This window comes from Nannospalax galili, unplaced genomic scaffold (assembly GCF_000622305.1).
Source record: "Nannospalax galili isolate Female #2095 unplaced genomic scaffold, S.galili_v1.0 scaffold664, whole genome shotgun sequence".
Classification (NCBI taxonomy): Eukaryota; Metazoa; Chordata; class Mammalia; order Rodentia; family Spalacidae; genus Nannospalax; species Nannospalax galili.
The window spans coordinates 2519048-2538068 of record NW_008354274.1 but is presented as its reverse complement, the minus strand read 5'-3'; positions in this window follow the sequence as shown (position 1 = coordinate 2538068).

Sequence of the window (19021 nt, the reverse complement as noted above, 5' to 3'; positions counted from 1 at the left end):
AGAAAAGTACCCAGTTTATGGGCTAAAAGTCAAAATGTCCTTGGGCTTGTTAGCAACATACTCTGTTGCAAAGGCCAAAAATGTCAAAAGTATTTGGGAGCTTGTATCTAATCCTTAAAAGATTTTAGGGTTACCTCTTCAGAGAAGGGAATGTTAGAGTACCCAAGATTCCCATAAAAATAAATAAATGAAAGAAGAAAAAAAAATAAAAGAAAAAGAAAAATGTGACAGGGAGATATGGGACGTTTTGGAGGGGAGGGAGTGGGCATAGATTTGATCAAAACACCTTATATGCATGTATAAAATTCTCAATAAAGTTTTTGTAAAAGTTAAAAAAAAGAAAGAATGAGTACATGAGTTGTCAAAAAAAAGTGATGGGGAGATATGGGAGGAGTTGGAGGGGATGGAGTGGGCATGGATTTGATCAATACACCTTATATGCATCTATGAAATTCTCAATAAATTTTTTTATTTGAAAAAAAAGAAAAGAAAGCAGGCTGAGCATAGGCCAGAGGAACAAGCCAGCAAGCAGCGTACCTGTAGTGTCTTTGCTTCTGTTCCTGCCTCCAGATTCCTGCCTTGGCTTCCCTTAATGATGGGCTGTGAGCTTTAAGCCAAATAAACCCTCCCCCATCCCAATAAAAGATCTGAGACTGAAGCATTTCAGAATTTCATGAGCATATAGCCAGCACTTGGAAGGCAGAGGCAGGCAGAGCTCTGTGAGTTTTGGACCATTATGGTTTATGCAGTGGGCTCTAGACCAAAAAGACTACATAGTGATACCTGTCTCAAAAATAAATTAGCAAAACCCCCAAAGGAGTAGATAGCAATGAGGAGGCAGAGGCAGAAGACTCCCTGGAGCTCTCTGACCAGCTATTCTTGCAGAACCTGGGAGCTCCAGGTTCAGGGAAAGACCCTATCTCAAAAATAAGATGGAAAGCAATTGAGGAAGGCATCAACTTCTACAAGCAGGAGCATACACATGTACACATGCACACACACATGCACATGTACACACATAAACACACATCACATGTGTACACAAACACATATACACACATAAAATGCACTCGTGTACACATAGACACATAAATACACACATGCATATACACTTAGACACACATGCACACACACATATATGCACATACATGCAATGTATACACACACATGCACACACGCATACACTCACACACAAACACATCCATAACATTCACTTATACACATACACACATACGCACACATATACACATATATAATGCACACAATACACACAAACACATGCAAATAGTCACATGCACACACATACAATTATGCACACAGATACACACATACAAACATATTGAAATGCACACACATACACATATATACACTACATGCATAGACATACATAATGCATACATATATATACACATAGGCATACATATACACTCATGCACATACACATTTACACATGCACATGCAGAGACACAGACACACTCATGCACATACATGCGTGTGTATACACATACATACATGTGCATGCATGCACACACATTTACACCCACTCATACTCATGCATGCATATTTATGTATACACATAACATTCATGCATACACATACACACGCACATACAATCACACATGTGCACCCATACAAATACACACAAAAATACACACGTACACCTACACACACTTATTCATACATACATGTGCACAATGCACACATGTGTGCACATTTGTACAAACTCATACTCACATGCACACACATGCATTCATTCATGTATGCACATACACACACGCACCCATGTGAACGCACAAAGTGAACAGGAGGAAGAGAAAATCAAATCACAGTCGACCTGCGCAGGGCATCTTAGCCTCTGGGATCTGTCCCCTTCCTTGCTCTTTCTTGTGAATGTCCTCAGGTCACCTTGGCAGGAAGAATTCTTGAACACATGAGGAGACACCCCTGGCAGGCTGCTTGTTGAGATCTAAAAGGATTAAGACTTAAAAGTGGCATCTCTGTTAGGATATCTTTTCTCCAAACTCTCTAAAGGATTTAAGATAAAAGTTCTCACACCCTCTGCCTATTGGTTTTTCGGGAGAGGGGTTGCGGGGGCACTCAGAATGTGCTTCAAGGAAATAAGCAACCTGGAAGTGTGATTTCAGGATTCTCCCCCAAGTCCTCTCCTCTGTAGAAAAATATGGACACTGTGAGCCTTCCTCCACAGTCACAGAAGTGACTGTGTGACACCATTAATTAGGTGAGGGACATGCCCAACTGAATCTCCACTTGGGGAAAGCAAAATGAAATGGGCTTTTAAATTTTTTCACCTTATTGCCTCCTGAATTTTGAATTGCCTACTGTAACTGCAGCAGAAGCCATCTTCTGATACGCACAACAACAAAATCTATGGCTTGAGTATTTTTTTTTAACTTTGTGTTTGTGTGTGCGCACGTATGTGGTATGTGGGTTTGTGAATGCACCTGTGGAGGTGAGAGGCCAGTGTTGGGTATCTTCCTTTATTGCTCTGTGCCTCAGAGCTCGTGGAGCTCATTGATTTGTCGAGGTTGGCTGTCCAGTGAGCCCCTGGGATCCACTTGTCTCCGCCTCCCTACACTGGGATTACAGATAGGCACCACGGTGCCTGGCTTTCTTTATGTGAGTTCTAGGGAATTTAACTCTGGTCCTCATGCTTGAGCAGCAAGTGCTTTTACCCACTGAGTTATCTCCCCAGTTCTCCAGGGCTTGGCTTTTTCCTAAATTCCTTCTTTCTTCCCAAAGTGGTTTCGAAAATGTTAGTTCATTTGTTTGTGAGCCCAGCATCTCTAGTATTTGGCAGAGGTGTACTGGGTGGGTGAGGGCTATGACTGGTTTGATTTGCTCCTTTAAAATCATAACGGGGACAGAGGAAATGGACTGGAGTTCAGATTCTCAGAACCCTCATAAAAGCTGGGCAAGCACAGTGCCACTTGTAATCTCAGAACCGGAGAGGTAGAAACAGGAACTCTCCAGGGCAAGCTGGCTAGCTATTATAAGTCAAACTGGCAAGCTCTGGGTTTGAGAGACCCTGTCACAGTAAATAAAGTGGAGAACTATTGAAGAAGATACCTAACACCAACCTTGGGTCATCCACATATGTGGAAACATATACATGCACAGACACACACACACACACGCACACACACACACACGCACACCTGCACACAAATGCACACAATCATAATAGGAATCCAGGTAGAGGCAGATGTGATCATACCACTTTGGAGAACTCTCTCTGCCCATCTTCTCTCTCCATTAAGTGGAACTCTGAACTGAACTCCATGGGCCCTGGTCAGACTTCAGGTATTTCTTTTTCACCAATGTGCAGCTCAGAAGAACCAAACGATGTCAGTAGGTAACCACTTCCTGCTTTTGGGTGGATCGCCTGTTCTGAAATGTGATCTGCCTCCATCCTTCTTCGATCCTATTTCTGATGGGAGAGCAGGTTTACGCTTCAGAGCCAACACAGCTGTTCCCTGACTCACGGGAATATCATATTTAGCGTGTGTTTTCCCCAGTGAAACGTATTTATTTAGATGACACATACTGCTGTTTAAAAGCCAAGTCTGCTTTGCTCTTAAACTCAGCCTCCTGGAAGAGACTGGGAGAGAGGAAAAGGCAGAATGAGTTCATCTGAGAGAGCCAGCTGCTCGGAGAGGCCTTCTTGGGCCATTCACACGAGTTCTCGCTGGAAATCAAAACAACAGATAAATCAACCCTGGGTGTTGCACTGTGAAGCATGAGGAATAGGAAGTAGCCTTATATAACCAGCCCATCACCATCATTTGTGGCTTAGAAATATTGCCACAGGGCATGGGGGACCACTGATGAAAGATAAACATTCAGTATAGAAAAACCCCATCATCGACCGACCACTTGAGTTGAGGCAGCATCTTGGGAGTTGATAGTGGCATTATGGCTTTTACAGTCTCTGTAGGTCATCTTTTGAAAGGTAACTGTGCCATTAGCCCTGGAACAAGCCAGATGGTCCACTCAGCTGAAAGTAGGCTTACCCCTTGATGCCCTCCCCCGATTCGTCTGTTCTCAGACTCGGTATATTATACTGGTCTCAGTGAGCTAAGGCTCAGAGAATCGCCCCAAATATAGCAAATTGGGAGAGAAGAATTTGCTATAATGAAATTAAAGATAAGCAGTCTTCAAGTTTGTGTGTGTTCGTGTGTGTGTGTATGTGTGTGTGTGTGTGTGTGTGTGTGTATGCACATGTGAGTGGGGATATGTGTACAGGGGCAAGAGGAAAACCTCCAGTGCCATTCCTCAGGTGCTGTCCACCTTGTTTTTTGAGACAGGGTCTCTCACTGGCCTGAAACTCACCAAATAGGCTAGACTTGCTGACTGCTGAGCCCCAGGGCTCTGCCTGTCTCTACCTCCCTCTCAAGTATTTGTTACCACACCTAGCTTTTTTCTTACCTAGGTTCTGAGGATAGAACTCAGGTCCTCCTGCTTACAAGACAAGCACTTTACCAACTGAACCACTCCCCAATCCCCTCCCCCCATTTTGTTTTTCATTTTCATTTTCATCTTTTCACATCCAAACCTCGTGGCTTGGCTCAGGCAACATGCTGGAGGGACAGTTCCCAAGGACACTCATTTCATGAAGCATAACCCCTTGGGCTTGCTTGTGTTCGATCCCATCTCTCTCCTTCCTGCCTTACTCCAGCAGTTTTAAGATCTTTCTGCTTTCTGGTGAATGTTCTGCCCCCCTTGTCCTTTCATCTATAAACCCACTGCTTTCCTTGTTCCTCCCAATCCCACCTCCTCCAGCTCTTTAAAAGAATATTAAATTAACCAGAGCTGGTGCTGATCTTTTGTGAGCCTTGTTCCTTATACCTCCCTATAGAAAAAGGATACATCACTTTAATTTTGGCATTTGCTCCCTGCTTACTAGCCCTCTGTTTCCTCTCTATCATGCCACAACTGGACACAGAAAATGAGATGTTACAGTTTGAAAATGCAATATGAGTCCCCCACAAGCTTGTGTGTTAGAACTTTGGTCCTTAATTGGTGATGTTATTCTGGGAGTTTCTGGAAACTTTAGGAGACAGGACCTAGCTGGAGGGAATAGATTGTTGGGGAGAGGGGTAAGGGGGATGGGTTCTGGAGGATGTTATCTCTAGCTGCTTCCTGTCACTCTCTGCTTCCTGACCACCATGATGTGAGCTCCTCTGCCCTGCCGGGCCCTCCCCACCAAGATGAACCCTCTGAAACTCTGAGCCAAAATCAGTCCTTCCTCCATTTAAGTTGTTCTGTCTGGTATTTTGTCTCGGTGACACAAAAATAACTGATAAGGCAGGACAGGTGCTCCATTGATTAGCAGTTGATTGCAAATAGCAATGAGGGGATGGGAATGGTGGCAACAGCTTTTCTTGCTCAAGTCACCTTTCACCCTTTGAGAGCTGGCCTCAGATACAGGCCCTAGAAGAGCCTCTTTTCCACTGGCTCCCTTCACATTCCCTTTCCTCCACACTTGCAAACCAGGGTCCTGGTGTCAAATTCCAAGTTTCCTATGTAAATCAGGGGAAATATCTTTAATTTTGTTTTTATTTTATGTGTATGAGTGTATTGCCTGCATGTGTATAAGTACACTTATGTTGTGCAGTGCCCACAGAGGTCAGAAGAGGGTGTCAGATCCCCTGGAACTGGAGTTGCATACAGTTGTTAGTTGCCATGTGGGAGCTGAGAATTGAACCTGGGTTCTCTGCAAGAACATCTCTCTAACCCCTAATTTATTTTTTTAAAGTAACTTACAAAGTAACAGGTTTCTTATGGCTTCTTCACACGTACTGAACTTTGGTTTATCCCCCTCTGCTCCATCTCCCTGCCCCTCTCTGTCCCTGCTGCACCTTCCATGCCTGATATTTCCCCCTTATACTCTCATATGATTTCTATTGCTCTCCCCAATATCCCTCCCTTAAAGTCTCTTTTTTCTCAACTCATGGGCCCCTTCTTACTCCCATTAAATATACATATTTATTATAAGCTAGAACCTACATATGACAAATCAGAGAAATTTGTGTTTTTGCACTGTCCTGCGGTTGTAGGTGGGATGGTGGTGGTGGGATGGTTCTGCTGCTGATGAAAATGTTGGTGATCATGGTGATGGTGGTGATGGTGATGATGATGGTAGTGATGGTAGTAGTGGAGGCAGTGATGTTGGAGATGAGGGTGGTGATGATAATAGCAATAGTGATGATAGTGATGATGGTAGTGGTATGATGGTGGTGCAATGGTGGGAGTATGATGATAATGGTACAATATAATGATGATGATGATGATGGTGATGGTGGTGGTGGTGTGATGGTGGCAGGATGATGATGATGATGATGATGATGACGATGATGACAATCATAGTGGTTGTGGGATATGATGATAATGATAGTGATGATAATGATGGTGGTGGTGGTGTGATAGTGGCAGGATGCTGATGATAATGTTGCTGGTGGTGGTTTGATGGTGGTGTGATGGTGGTGTGATAATGATGATAGTGATAACAGTGGTAGTGGTAGCATGATGGTGGCAGGATGATGTGATAGTGATGATGGTGGTAATGGTGGTGATGGTGATGGTGGTGGTGGTGGTGATTGTGGCAAAATGATGATGATGATAGTAATGATGGCAACCATGGTGATGAAGATGATGATGGTAGTGCTGATGACCACAAAAGTTAACAACAAAAGGCACTATTATGAGTGATGTGCACATATTAACTCATTCAATCCTCAAAATCCTTACAGACCAAGCTTTTTTTTTAAGTTTTATGTTTACTTTTGTCTTATGTACATGGGTGCTTTGCCAGAATGTATGTAAGTACACCCAGGCATGCAATGCCTTTGGAGGCCAAAAAAGTGCATCAGAGCCCCTGGGGACTGGAGTTACAAACCATTGTTGGCCACCACGTAGGTGCTGGGAACTAAACCCGGGTCCTCTGCAAGAATAGCTAGTGCTTTTAACTGCTCACAATTTTTACTTAATTGTCAGGACTTCCTCATGAAGCTGAAGTGCTGGCATGGAACCCAGGGCTCCACGCCTGTTAGTCAAGCACTCTACCACTGAGCTATATTCTTAGCCCTCTTTTTTTTTTTTTTTTCAGACAGGAACTCGCTGTGTGACCCAGGCTGGCTTCAAACTCATGATCTTCCGATTTCTGCTGTAACATATCAAGATTGGTGATGTACAACTTCATTAAATGGACTGATGGTTCTTATGATCCATTTATCAGATGAGAAAATTGAGGCACAGAACTGCTAGGTAACATGCTGAAGGCAACTGGTAAAGGCAGAACTAGGATTTAGACCCAGATACTCTGGCTCTAGAGCTTCTGTACCCAGTCTCTCTGCACTAATGATACAGGTGCTTTGGAATTTTCACAGTGGAAAACCTAGAAGCAAATCAGCTTGTTCAACCAAGTAATATTAACTATATTAAATGAAAAAATAATTGGCTGGAGGGTGAGGGAACAGAGATTCCCATTGGGTGATGCATTTTGTAAAAAATGAATTTTGATCTGGGGAGATGGCTCAGTCAGTAAAGTCTTGCCACACATGTATGAGAACCCGAGTTCAGTCCCTAGAAACCACTTAAAAATGCTGGGCACAGTGGCGTGTACTTGTAAATCCAGTGCTGGGGAGGTAGAGACAGGCAGATCCCTGGGGTTCACTGATCAGCCAGCCTAGCCTTATCAGTGAGCCCTAGGTGCCTGTGAGAGACCCTGCCTCAAAACAACAATGTAGACGGCAGTTGAGGCATAACACTGAAGTTAACCTCTGGCCTCCACATGTACATACGTGCATGTGTACACACATATATAACACATGGTTTTACAAAAGCACCTCATAAAAAGAAATGGTACAAGTAGTACTATTTGGGGAAATAGGCAAGAAGGTCTTGAACCTTATTTCTTGACCTTCCCAAAGACCCACTACAGGAGTCTCACAGGCTATGCTCCCAGAAACCCCAGGGCTTTCTAGAATTCCTCTGGAAAACTGGCTGGTCCCAGATGTATGTTGATAATACTGGCCACCACTTACTTGCTACCTGCAGCCTTCCCTGCCATGTACTTTTAAATCAGTTTTAATCCTCACAACTACCTTCGGAGGGAGGTATAATTACCTTCGTTTTACAGTTGAGGAAATTGAGGCTCAGGCGAGCTTTGCAGCCTGTCCAAATTCACATCATCTAAGCTGGTGACAGAGCTGGGATTAGAGCCAGCACAGCATGACTCAGAAAACCCACTCTTTTCCAGATCTATTGCCTGCTTGGTGCACATTGCCCCTTTGGAAATGGGAGCCATTGGTTCCTCTTTGTCGGCAGCTCTGACTCACTCACCCTCTCAGACCCAGAGGACTCTGGCACAGCCATCAATTGTGATGTCTTTGGGCAGCACCTGTGTAGCTAGCTGCTCTTGCCCCTATGCCCCATTCATTCCCTGCCCTATAGGTTATTTTTAAGTCCATTAGATTCTCCTCTTTATTTCAAATGCTACCAGCTTGAACCAGATGGAGGTTGGGAGCCGACTCATCTACATTGCAATTTCCCAGGCTCAGCTGAGGTGCTCTAATGGCCAGGGTCACAGCTGTGGAGTGACATCCTCTCCAGCACCGTGACCATTTGCATGGACAGGTCCCAGGCTCCCGCCAACCAATCACACCCACTTTATCTACAAGTACCCTCTGTTCTCTCAGGTGGACGCCATCTGTTCACAGTGATTTATCTATGCCTCCACCCTCCCCATCTGGCTTAGAACATGCTGGGGTTGACCATGGTTTGATCTAGTACCTGTCTGCTGTAGAAGCTATCTCTCTAATCTATCTTCATCTACAGCTCTGTAGACCAAGGCTGAAGGTCTATGCAATCCATTAACCATGTTCTTTTCATCCTTTTCCTGTAGGGTTTGCCTATAAGTCATGCTATCTTTTCCAAAGATGGAATGGCCTCCAAGCTGCAGACTGTGATCTCCTAGTAGGATGCTGACCTTGTGCTGTGATCAGGAAGGTTTTGCTTACTGATTGAAAGAATCAGTGTTAGAGGCAGATGAGCCTGAGCTGAGGCCCTAGCTCTACCACTTACCACCTGTAGTGCTTGTCTGGCTTTTGTCTCTTTCTGCTCCCATGCTCCATCAGCATGGAGCTGCTGGGGAATCTCCAATCACAATACACAATCCCCTTGGCCCCAGTGAGTGGTCTGGTCCTCTCCTGGAAGCTTTTCTAAGTGGAGCCTATGAAGAAAGTCCTTCCCATTCCCACAGACAATTCCAGAAATTCTAATGTGCCTCCCCGCTTCCCTCTTCTCCAATAAAGAAGCCATAAAAAGAAGTTGTAAGAAAGCACATGCTTATAATCCCAGGGCAGGGGAGACAGAGACCCTGGAGCTCACTAGGGACAGCCTAGCTGAATCAGTGAATTCCAGACCAATGAGAGACTCTATCTCAGAAAAGCAAGGTGGACTGTACTCCTCAGGAATGATACCTGAGGTTGACCTCTGGCACTCATACACATTAACACACATATGCACCCTCACATGTGCACACACACACACACACACACAAACACACACATACGATGCTAATAAATCTGGATGTGATAGCATAAACTTGAAATCCCAACACTTGGGAGGGTGAGATGAGAAAATCATGAACTCAAGGTCAGCTTCAGCTACAGAGCAAGACCCTGTTTCAAACAAAGCATGATGCTAGTGAGCATAAAGAATGAACATTAAGTGGGCTGGAGAGATGGTTCAGCAGTTAAGAGCACTGACTGCTCTGGCAGAGGACCCAGTTTTGATTCCCAGCACCTGCAAGGCAGCTAACATCTGTCCATAACTCCAGTTCCAGGGCATATGATGCCCTCATCTGGCCTATGTGGGTACACCTACCTACATGCAGGCAATACACTCATGGAGAGTCAAGGAGAGGACTAAGGGTATAGCTCAGTCGGTAGAGCACTTGCCTAGAATGCATGAAGCCCAGGGTTCCATCCTCAGCACCACATAAACCAGGCATGGTGATACGTGCTGGTAATCCCAGCATGTGAGAGGTGGGGGCAAGAGAATCAGAAGTTCAAGGCTGTCCTCAGCTACATAGTGAGTTTGAGGCCAGCCTGGGATACATGAGTTCCTGACTTAAAAATAAGGACAGGGAGAAAGAGAGACATAGAGATTAATTAGGACAGTAGTTATCCTTCTCTGGCACATCTGTGGTCTACACTCTTGCCTTTCCAGTCCCATGAGCCAATAAATCCTTCCTCTTTTGCTGGAACAAGTGTGAATTGGGGTCCTGTTTATGGCCACCAGAGTCTAGGATCAATCCAGCTCCCAGCTGAGCTTCCCACTGAGTCCCTGGAAGTCTTTCCACTTTGATATTATTGAAAGGTCTTTTATCACGTGGCTAGTTTGAGAGTCTCTTGCTAGCTACATGAAAAGGACTTGGCAGCACTTCACAAGATTATCTATTTCTGTTTGAACATGCTGTCTTTTAATTAGTGATCCAAACTCTAAAAGCACCATCCTACTGTGTGCCTCTGCAAGACTGCTGTCAGCCACTCTTTGAGATGGAAGTCTGTGGAGTCAATCAACAGCCCTACTGTGTGCCAGCCTTTGATACTGACACTGGAAATATATTGATGTTTAAGATGATCTCCATGGGTTTTCATTCCTGGGGGAGGTAGACAAGTGGGAGACTAGATAGATGTACAGCACAGTTCCAGGGGGGAGTCAGTCCCAGGAGCACCCCACAGTGGGTGGGAGATTGGGTGCCATTGTAGACCAGGTGGTCACAGATGATCCTGTCTATAAAGGTCTGTCTATAAAGGTGACTTTCTTTTGACCCCTCATGAGTATAGTTTACTCTGTTAGCTAGGATGCTGTGGCATTCATGATATATTGGTATTGGTATTTGTTGGGGAAATGACCATGTGCATGTGTGTACATACATGTGTACACATATGTGTAGAAGCTGGAGATCAATCTCCAGTATTGCTCCTCAGGAGTTGATAACTTTTTTTTTTTTTTTAAAGAAAGGTTTTCTTACTACGCCTGGAGTAGTCTAACTTGGTTAGACTGATTTGCCAGCAAGCCCTAGACATGCACACATCTCTACAAATACCCCAGTGCTGGGGTTACAAGGGTGTGTTGTCATGCCCAACTCTGCCCGTGGGTGCTAGAGATCCAAACTCAGTCCTCATACTTGCATGGTAAGCAGTTTCCAAATGAGCCATCTCCACAGCCCCTGATATTCGCCAACTTTAAAAAGTCTGTCATTTGTGGTGCTCTTTCCCCTCATTATAAATAAACATCCACTTTCATTTATGACTTTATCTTATTTATTTATTTAAACTGGCATTCATTTTTTATTAAATTTCTGCAATTTTTGCACAATATAATTTCATTGTACTTAGATCCCCTCCCCTATTCACACCTTATTTTATTTATTTTTGAGACAGGGTCTCACTATGTAGCCAGGCTGGCCTTAATCTTGTGATCTTCCTGTCTCAGAGCCCCAAATGCTGGGATTACAAGTATGTGCTATCACACCTGGCTAATTTTACTAATAAAACTTTTTTCTTCCTTAAGGAAAGACTTCCTATTCCATTCTTTTAAAAATACCTGTCCCTTAAGATTTAGGGCCAGCCAAGACAGTCTGAGAGGGTGGGTTTGGACCTCCATCAGTGTAGCAGCTCTGATCTCAGCAAACTGCCAGAGTGCTGAGTTCTGGCCTTCCTCTGGCAGAGGGCCTGAGAACACAGGGGACTGCCTGGGAGTCCCCGGATCCTGCCTCCACATGGTGGTGAGCTTCCCCTAATTGCACCATATCCATCCCCCTACCTGGGATTTTGTGAAGCCCCTTTAAAGGTCCCAGGGAAGACCTGGCTTTGGTAGGCTAAGGCTGAGATCCTAGCAGACAGCCTGAGAGGGTGGGTTTCAACCTCCATTGGTGTAGCGGCTCTGATCTCAGCAGACCGCCAAAGAGTGATGAGTTCTGGCCTCCCTCTGGCCTTTCTCTGGCATAGGGGCTGAGAACACAGGGGGCTGCCTGAGAGCCCCCAGATCCTGCCTCCGCATGGTGAAGGAAGCCTGAGTGTACCTGACTGGAACCTGAATTGGGCTTCTGTGGGTACCCCTGAATAGCTGATCTGAAGCCATCAGTTCCCTCCAAATTAAACCTGAGAGATCCTGAGCCCTGTACCAATCAGCTTTACATTACCAATAAAGAAAAGATCTAGGCATTCCGATAATACAAACAGAAGCATACTTCAACTTAATTCGCACATCAGAATCATAAACAAAGAAATTCAGAGAACTCCCTAGAGATAAGCCCAGTACACTGAATTTAAAAGAACAATCATAAACATGATCAAGGAATTCAATGACTTTAAAGAACACATGAAAAAGAATTCAAAGAGCTAAAAGAAGATAAGGATAAACTTCTGAATGAATTCACAAAAGAGATAGAAACATTGAAGAAAACTCAGGCAGAAATGAAGGCAGAAGTGAAAAACTCAATACTTCAACTTGAAACAACAGGGGAAGGCCTCACCTCTAGAATGAATAAAATGGAAAACAGAATATCAACACTGGAGGATAAAGATGAAGAACTGGACCACTCAAGAAAAGATTATGGAAATTTTTTTAAAAACACAGGAATGGAATATGCAAGAGATGTGGGACACTATGAAAAGACCAAATCTTCAGATCATATGAATAGAAGAAGGAGAAGAATTTCAGGTTAATGGTGTTGACCAGAGCTTAAACAGGATTGTAAAAGAGAATGTCCCCAAATTAAGGAAAGACATCCCCATACAAATACAGGAAGCACATAGACCACCAAACGCACAGGATCAGAAAAGAAACTTCCCATGACATATCATAGTAAAAACAGTAAATGTACAGAACAAAGAGAGACTACTGAAAGCAGCAAAAGAAAAACAACAGGTCACATACAAAGGAAAGTCCATCAGAATTACAGCTGACTTATCAATGCAAACTATGAAAGCCAGAAGAGCCTGGACCAAGGTATTTCCAGTACCACATGACAATAGATACCAGCCCAGAATACTTTACACAGTAAAAAAAAAGTCAACTCCAAATAAATCAAGACCTCAATGTGAAACTGGAAACCCTGAAACTATTAGAAGAAAACACTGGCAGTAACTTACAAGATAGAGGTGTAGGAAAGGTTTTTCTAAATCGGACAGAAATTGCTTAGGAATTAAGGTCAGCAATCAACAAGTGGGACCTCATTAAACTAAAAAGCTTCTGTACAGCAAGAGAAACAACCAAAAAAGTCAAGAGAAAATCCACAGAATGGGAAAAAAAACTCTTCACCAGTGACACATCTGACAGAGGCTTAACATCCAGACTATATAAAGAACTCAAAAAACAAAGAATTGAGAAACCAAAAGACACAATTAAAAGATGGGCTAAAGATCTAAACAGTTCTCAAAGGAAGAAATAAAGATGGCTAAGAAACATCTCAAAAAGTACTCAACATCATTAGTAATTAGGGAAATGAAAATTTAAAACCACCCTAAGGTATCACTTTACCCCAGTCAGACTGGCTAGAATCAAGAGAACAAACGATATCAAAAGCTGGCGAGGATATGGAGAAAGGGGAACTCATTCACTGTTGGTGGGATTGTAAACGCATGCAACCTCTATGGAAAACAGTGTGGAGAACTCTTAAAAAACTAAAAATGAACCTACCATATGACCCGGTTATACCACTCCTTGGCATATACCCAAAGGACTCATCCTGTTGTAGAGACACTTGTACAACCTTGTTTGTGGCTGCTCTTTTCACAACAGCCAAGAAAGGGAAGCACGTAAGTGCGTCTCAACTAACAGGTGGTTAACAAAAATGTGGTACATTTACACAATGGAGTTCTAGTCAGTGGTGCAGTAAAGAAAGATGAAATCATGAAATTTGCAGGTAAATGGATAGAACTAGAAACTGTTATATTAAGCGAAGTAACACAGATTCAGAAAAACAAACAATGTATGTTCTTCCTCATATGTGAATCCTAGCACCAAATCCTTTTAAATTCCAGGTCCTTTTAATAAGATGATGCTATCCAGCAGTCCCTTCTGCGTGAAATAACTACCATCATCACGACTTCAGCTTGATCACTAAACATCATCATAATTGGGCTTGTGGATGGTTGTGCTCATTCATTAAAGGAGGGCCAAGCAGGGTCATCGGACCCTCACTGGATTATCCAGCCACTCTTCCCAGCCAATTGTATGTAATTTGGCCCTAATCACACATGGCCTCCTGGTTTGGGGGAGGGCTAAAGTATACAATCTGAGGGAAGCTAGGAAGAGAAGGCATGACGCAGGCTAGGTAAAGGCTTTCCAGTGTTCATACCCTCAGGTCATACATATACCTCAGCAACCCCTCAGTTATCTTGGTAAGTAAGCTCAATAAATTCATTGGAGTTTCAGTAAAACTTTAATGAAACATTGGCTTGACACTACAACCTTAAATGGTAATAAACTTTGCTTAGCATCCCCAGGAAAGAAGTCTCACAACCAATGGAAAATTTGTTAATGCTATTATATCTCATAATTATTTTTAAAAAAAAATGAGAATGTAAAATATGTTAAAAGAATATGGGAAAGAGATAATATAGGCAATTGTATCATAAAAGCAATGTAATTTACATGTCGCTTTCTTGCTCACATTCTGCTATGAGCTTGATGTTTGTGCAACACCCAAATCCATGCATTGAAACTTAATCTCCAATGTGGTGGTATCAAAAGGTCAGGACTTTGGGTCAAAACTAGTTATTAAGATTAGCATCTTTATAAAAGGTCCCAGACAGCTGCCTTGTCTTTGGCCAGGTGAGGACAAAATTTCAATAAAACCCATGTTGTGTAATTAATACATGCTAATAAAATGAATGGAAGAAGGCAAAAGTAAAATTCTGAGGTAAAATAGCTAAATTGAACAGGAAATAGCTGTAGTCACAGTATTGTAAGATACTTATCCCAGTCTACAAAAAGGAGGGTCGACTCAGATGAAACATTTCCTCCATGCCTCCAAGTGAAGTCAGCCACAGTCGAGCAGGACTTTTGACTTATCTTTATGTAGATGGAACAGGTGAAAGAAAGGAGCCAGAGGCTTCTCCCAAGCCCATGTGACCCCTGAGGAACAGATCCTCAACAACTTTAATAGTAAAAATAAATTGGTTTATTTGGGCCAACTGTATGGTCTTAAAACCCAAAAAGAAAGTATAACCAAAGATTAAAGTGATCTGTGTATTTCTTTAAGAGTTCAAGGGATTACACTTTCCAGACATTAGGCTTAAGCCCATATAAAATGTTATTTAGACAATTATTTCTCATTGATGATTTTGTTTCTAATCAGAAAGTACTGCTCAGATGTAAGACTTCAAATCTTGGTCTCCAATACTGTAGTGCCCACCTGTAGCTAAGGGAGACAACCAGCTTTTGTTCTAAAATGATGAATAAATTTATTTTCTCCCCCTATCTAGAAGCCTTGGAGAGGGAACTGACACTGATTCTAACTACTGCAACAGCTGTCAAAGTACCTGAAAGGAAATCCTGAATCCATCACTCTACAGTCCAGCCTTGGAAGACAAAAGAAAAATGAGGAGGAACCCAATAGAGGGATGCTTTTGGAAGCCCTTGTCAAGAAACTCCAGTGGACTCTCATATGAACATGTGAAAATTTCCCTGTTCTGACTTTTTTCTAGTTCCCTGTCTAGAACTTGTAATGCTAATTACTTTTGCCTTTACTTCTCCTTCACCTCTCCTAGTCACGATTTAAAGGCTTTCTTTTCCCCTTAGACATAAGAGTTATGCAATTTGGGAGTCTTTTAGATAGACCCACTGAAGGGATACTCCAATTGCCTCACCCTGCGTCCCTGTTCAGCATGGAAGAAGCCAGAGTGGTCTGCGTCCTTATTCCCTACTGGCAATTTGGGTGACCTCTTCAGAGGATGGTGTGATAAGACTAGGAGGCAGGAATTGGCTAGGCAGTTAGGGTAAAAAGACCCAAAGAACAGTAGCCAGTTTCTTTAAATGTCCTTGGCCTGCTTAGCAACATACTCTGTTCCAAAGGCCAAAAATTTTGAAAGTATTTGGAAGCTTGTAGCTAATCCTTAAAAGATTTTAGTGTTACCTCTTTAGAGGAGGGAATGTTAGAGTAGCCAAAAGCCCCATAAAAATAAATAAATAAATCAAAGAAGAAGAAAGAGTACATGAAGTCATCAGAAAAAATTGATGGGGAGATATGGGAGGAGTTCGAGGGGAGGCAGTGGACATGGATTTGATCAAAACACCTTATATGCATGTATGAAATTCTCAATAAATTATTTATTAAAAAAAGAATTAGGGCCAGCCTCTGCATTAAGGTAGCACTGGCCTACTCTAAAATTAGAGAAGTAGCTGGGCATGGTGGCACATGTTTTTAATTTCAGCACTTGGGACATGGAGGCAGGAGGATCAGGAATTCAAGGCCAGCCTCAGATACACAGCAAGTTAGAGGCCAGTCTGGGCCACATGAGCACCTTTCTCAAAAACCAAATAAAAATAAATAGATAAATAAGTAAATAAACTCTTGCCTTATAGTTATTAACTCTTTACAAATAGATTTATTCTATTTTAAATGATGTGTACATTGTGTAGCTGTGTGAGTTTGTGCATGTGAGTACTGGGGTCTATGAAGACCAGGAAAGGGTGTCAGATCCCCTGGAGCTGGAGTTACAGGCAGTTGTGAGCTGGGGTGCTGGGAACTAAACTTGAGTGCCCTAGAAGAGTCACAAATGTTCTTAACTGCCAAGCTATCTCCCCAGCATTATTTGCTCTTCTTGAGGTCCTCTTCAGGTCTCTCTAACATCTAGTCTGGACTGAATTATCCTTCTAAATGGAGCAGGTAACCAGGCAGGCTTGATCTTGTGTATATGCTTTCCCCTGAAACACTTAACTTGTCCTGTATTCAGGAGAGCTGACTTCCTGGTGACATCTGGATTCACAGTAAGGTGGTTGATGTTTGAAGATTGGCTCTGCCACTAACTTGCTGTGACCTTATCCTTCTGGGAACCCTGTCAGTAGAATAGTCAGCAACAACTATATTGAAGGTGGATATGAGGATTAAGTGAGATACTTCACGTAAAATCAGTCATTTGCCTTATCCTCAGAGACAGTAAGCATTCCAGTCAAGTCATTTATAAGTCCAGGCCACATTCTAACCTTGCACCCATTGTAGAAAAGGCTCATATCACCCATCCTCCCTTATGAAAACCTGCCCTTTACAGCACCCCAATCAAGTGGCCGAGCTTGGCCTCATGCATAGTAACAGACGAGTGGTCCTAGGCCCACCCAAGTGAAACACAGAGAGAAAAGGCTACACACACATCCCTGTGACATGTCAGTCCACCCAGAAAGGGAGCATTCATGGGACAACTGGTCTCTTAAAAACAAGTTGGTGCATGAACATAAGGGAACAGAGGCTTTCAGGTCACTGGAAACTTGCTCATATGAACTTTCAACAATGGTGACAGCATGCAGAAGACTCATACTGACTCAATCAGACAAACACCCAGCATAGAATGAGGGAAATAGGCATCAGGCCCCAAGCCTAGCCTAGGAACTATTAAAAAGTGATTACTGCTAAGTAAAGGAGAGTAGATATTCTTTAAGGAAAAGACTATAGATGGACTGATTAGCCTCCAATGGATGAACTTGCACTGGAAGACAAATGCTTGGGTACCAAATGCTTAACCAGAAAGGACTTAATATACATGACAGAATGCATAAAATATAGTGGGGGGATTTGGGGGGTATGGATGGGGGAGGGGAGTCTAAATTTGTTTAAGATCTACTTATGAAATGCACAAAACCTCAATAAAAATATTTTTTAAAAAGAACTAAAAACAGATGAGTCTTTCCATCTAAAAATATAGTACAGTAAAGCACAAAGACAGACCTGGATTTGTTCCTGGTATGCATACAACAAAACGACATGAACACTCAGGGAACAAATAGGGGACTATATTAGATGATGATAATGAAGATGATGATGATTGATTTGGAAGATGAAACTCAGATCCTTGCTCATGTTCAACAAAAACTCCACCACTGAGTCATATCCCAGTCCCTCACTGGGAGATTTTAGGTAAATGCTCTACTACAGAGCCACCCCCCCAACCCTTTACTGGGGGATTCTAGGCAAGTGTCCTATCAATGAGTTATATCACCAGGCCAATGTTACTTCTTGCAGGTGTAGACTGGCATCATACCTGTTACCAATAAAACATGAATAATAATACTCCTGCAAACACATATACACATATAAGAACACATATAAGGACTGAGGATGCAGGTCAGTGATAAAGAATTTGCCTTGCTGTATAAGGCCCTGGGTTCATGCTCTTGTACTACACACACACATACACACACACACACACACACACACACACAAACACACACATACACAGAGAGAGAGAGAGAGAGAGAGAGAGAGAAAGAAAGAAAGAGAATGAGAAAGAATGAACAGTGGAACCTATCATTACTTTTATGTTGACTTAAAATTATAGTTTAAAAATTCCTTTAAAATATAAAATGTCCTTAGTTTTAGGAGAGGCAAAGCAATTAGGAGTAAAGGGATGAATGACATGGGGGGGGCTAAAGGGATGAATGACATGGGGGGGCAAAGAAGAAGAGAGACAAGAAGTGGGAGGAGGAGGGAGAGAAGAGAGCAGGGTTAGTTGTCAACTCTGTTAGTTTTAATTCATTAACACTAGGGAAAGATGTATGTGTGTTCCTCCTACTAATCTTTCAACTTTTTATAAGTTTGAAAAAAAAACCAACACTTAAAAGCCATTGACTTTCAAAGCCACTTGGCTTTTACTTCCTGTTCAATGAACTAACTGGCCTATCTGTGGCCAGGTGATGGTAGCAAACGGTTTCCACCAATACCAGAAATCCTGTGTCCACTTTGATAATACCAGTTATGATGGTTAATATTGAG